This window comes from Leucoraja erinacea, chromosome 37, assembly GCF_028641065.1.
Source record: "Leucoraja erinacea ecotype New England chromosome 37, Leri_hhj_1, whole genome shotgun sequence".
Classification (NCBI taxonomy): Eukaryota; Metazoa; Chordata; class Chondrichthyes; order Rajiformes; family Rajidae; genus Leucoraja; species Leucoraja erinaceus.
In genome coordinates this window covers 3,484,421-3,488,018 of record NC_073413.1, presented here as the reverse complement: position 1 = coordinate 3,488,018, position 3,598 = coordinate 3,484,421, and the positions used below count along the sequence as shown (strand labels likewise).

The 3,598-nt window shown below is 52.3% G+C and overlaps 1 non-coding gene across 1 annotated transcript; it reads right to left on the bottom strand.

Annotated features, from left to right (window-relative positions):
* Positions 1-2,649: 2,649 nt before the first annotated feature.
* Positions 2,650-2,731, bottom strand: trnal-aag (transfer RNA leucine (anticodon AAG)). The gene has a single exon. It is a non-coding gene; the product is annotated as a tRNA-Leu (tRNA).
* Positions 2,732-3,598: the final 867 nt, after the last annotated feature.

Sequence of the window (3,598 nt, the reverse complement as noted above, 5' to 3'; positions counted from 1 at the left end):
CATCTAGAGCAGCGGATGCAGTAGATGAGGTTGGAGGAGATACAGGTGAAGCTTTGTCGCACCTGGAACGACTGCTTGGGTCCTTGAATGGAGTCGAGGGGGGAGGTGAAGGGACAGGTGTTGCATTTCTTGTGGTTGCAACGGAAAGTGCCCGGGGAGGGGGTGGTATGGGAGGGAAGGGAAGATTTGACAAGGGAGTTGCGGAGGGAGCGGTCTTTGCGGAAGACAAACATGGGGGGAGATGGGAAGATGTGGCGAGTGGTGGGGTCACGTTGGAGATGGCGGAGAGGATTATTTGTTGTATTTGCCGGCTGGTGGGGTGAAAGGTGAGGACCAGGGGGACTCTGCCCTTGTTGCGAGTGCGGGGATGGGGAGAGAGAGCAGTGTTGCGGGGTATGGATGAGACCCTGGTGCGAGCCTCATCTATGGTGACGGAGAGGAATCCCCGTTCCCTGAAGAACGAGGACATTTCTGATGTCCTGGTGTGGAACGTCTCATCCTGGGAACAGATGCGGCGTAGGCGGAGGAATTGGGAGTAGGGGATGGAGTCTTTACAGGGGGCAGGGTGGGAAGACGTGTAGCCCAGATAGCCATGTGAGTCAGTTGGTTTGTAGTGTATGTCGGTCAGAAGTCTGTCCTCTGCGATGGAGATGGTGAGGTCAAGGAATGGTAGGGAAGTGTCGGAAATGGTCCAGGTGTATTGGAGTGCCGGATGGAAGTTGGTGGTGAAGTGGATGAAGTCAGTCAGTTATGTGTAAGTGCAGGAGGTGGCCCCAAAGCAGTTGTCAATGTAACGGAGGTAGAGGTCGGGGATGGGGCCCTGGTACGTATTGAAAAAGGATTGTTCAACGTACCCGACAAAGAGGTAGGCGTAGCTGGGGCCCATGCGTGTGCCCATAGCTACGCCTTGTGTTTGGAGGAAATGGGAGGAGTCAAATGTAAAGTTGTTGAGGGTGAGGACCAACTCCGCTAGGCGGAGGAGAGTGTCAGTGGCTGGGTATAGGTTGCTCCTCTGGTCGAGGAAGAACCGGAGGGCTTTGAGGCCATCCTGGTGGGGGATGGAGGTGTAGAGTGACTGGACATCCATGGTGAAGATGAGGGGGTGAGGGCCTAGAGAGTGGAATGCGCGGAGGCGGCAGAGAGTGTCTGAGGTGTCTAGAACATAGGTAGGAAGGGATTTGACCAAGGGGGATAGTATGGAGTCAAGGTATGTGGAGATGAGTTCGGTGGGGCACGAACAGGCAGAGACAATGGGTCTGCCGGGAGAGCCGGGTTTGTGGATTTTGGGGAGAAGGTAAAAACGGGCCGTGCGGGGCTGGGGAACGATGAGGTTGGAAGCTTGGTCGGGAATTGATGAAGTCGGTGATGGTGCTAGATATGGTGGCCTGGTGCTCGTCAGTGGGGTCATGGTCCAAGGGTAAGTAGGAGGAGGTGTCCGAGAGTTGGCGCGTGGCCTCAGCTTTGTAGAGATCGACGCGCCAGACTACCACGGCACCTCCCTTGTCGGCTGGTTTGATAACCCAATCTGGGTTTTTGCGGAGTGATTCAATGGCAGTGTGCGTTCAGGGGGGGAGAGAGATAGGAGTGAGACAGGGGAGTGGAGAAGTTGAGGCGGTTGACGTCGCGGCGGCAGTTCTGGATAAAGAGTTCCAGAGCCGGGACGTTAAGAGACAGGCAGCATCTCTGGAGAGAAAGAAAGGGTGACATTTCGGGTTGTGACCCTTCTTCAGACTGAGTTGGATAGACTTTTGGGAATTTATTTCGAGCATTTATTTTTCATGAATAGTCATCCTGCAGTTTAACTTCAGACCACGTGGGGGTGCAGTCTGGTTGAGCTTGTCAGTGTGAAAAACCTCACGTTATAGCAAACCCTGTTTTGATGCATTTGTGCCAATGGGGGAAATGAGGTTCGGGACTAGAATACAAACAAAGCAATAAAGAGTCGGGTTGTGCAAAAGAAAAAATAAACAGAGTGCAGAATGTAGTGACATAAGGAACTGCAGGTGTTGGAATCTTCAGCGAAACGTGGAAGTGCTGGAGGAACTTTTCGGGTCAAGCAACATTTGTGGAGGAGATGTTTAGGTTTATGATGGGAGGGAAGCTGCCGAGCTCGGACCCTACTCACCCCTGAAGACCGGAGAGGAGGTGAGGGGAGACGGTGGTGGACGCTGGTCAAGGGGCCGTATGACGGAGCCCGCGGGTCGGAGCCCACAGCCGGCCCCTGTGTCGACGGAGCCGGTGGCCCCATCCTGGGTCGGCATTAAGGAGGTATCTGGAGAGGACCCGGTGGCGTTAGTGGAGATGTCAGTGCAGCGGTCGACGATGGCATCGACCGACGGACCACGTGGAAGTGTCAAGTCAAGTCAAGTTTATTTGTCATGTGGTGAATCTGTGGAATTCTCTGCCACAGAAGGTAGTTGAGGCCAGATCATTGGCTATATTTAAGAGGTGTGGCCCTTGTGGCTAAAGGGGTCAGGGGGTATGGAGAGAAGGCAGGGATGGGATGCTAAATTGGATGATCAGCCATGATCATATTGAATGGCGGTGCAGGCTCGAAGGGCCGAATGGCCTACTCCTGCACCTATTTTCTATGTTTCTATGTCACATACGCATACGAGATGTGCAGTGAAATGAAAAAAAAAACAATGATGGCAGCAGTGGGATTCGAACCCACGCCCCCGAAGAGACTGGAGCCTTAATCCAGCGCCTTAGACCGCTCGGCCACGCTACCAGCTGAGGATGTTGCTGCCGGGAGAAGAAACAATGCACTGAGCTTCTTGGACTTAATTACTCTAATCGGGTTAATGGATAGGATAGGTTTAGAAGAATGTGGGTCAAAGGCAGGCAAGTGGCGCTAACGTAGATGGGGCATCTTGAGCACCATGTACAAGTTGGGCTGAAGGGCCTGTTTCCGTGCTGTACGACTCTTACGGCTACTGGAGCTCTGTTCTGGGAGTCATAGAGTGATACAGCCCAACTTGCCCACACCGACCAACATGTCCCAGCTACACTAGTCCCCCCTGCCTGCATTTGGTCCATAATCCCTCCAAACCCGTCCTATCTATATACCTGTCTAACTGTTTCTTAAACGTTGCCATAGTCCCGCTACCTCCTCTGGCAGCTTGTTCCATGCACTCACGGTGTGAAAAAAGTTACCCCTCGAATTCCTATTAAATCTTTTTCCTTTTTCACAACAAAAAGAACAGTTCATTTTTGTTTGTTGTCGCACATATAATAAGATGATGTGGTGGAAAGCCAAAGATGGACACAAAGTGCTGGAGAAACTCAGCGGGTCAAGCAGCATCTTTGGAGAAAAAGGGTGGGTGACGTTTTGGGTCGGAAACCTTCGAAAGCATCCAACCCAGGTTGCATGTTTGGGAACTGCTCTGCCCAAGATCGCAAGGAGACTGCAGAGAGTTGTGGACATAACCCAGTCCATCACACAGACTAAACTCCCCACCATCGACTCCATCTACACTTCTCGCTGCCTCGGGAAAGCAGCCAACATAATCAAGCATATATAAGGAATTGCAGATGCTGGACCACAACAAGAAAAAGATGCAAAGTGCTGGAGTAACTCAGTGGGTCAGCTTAACTT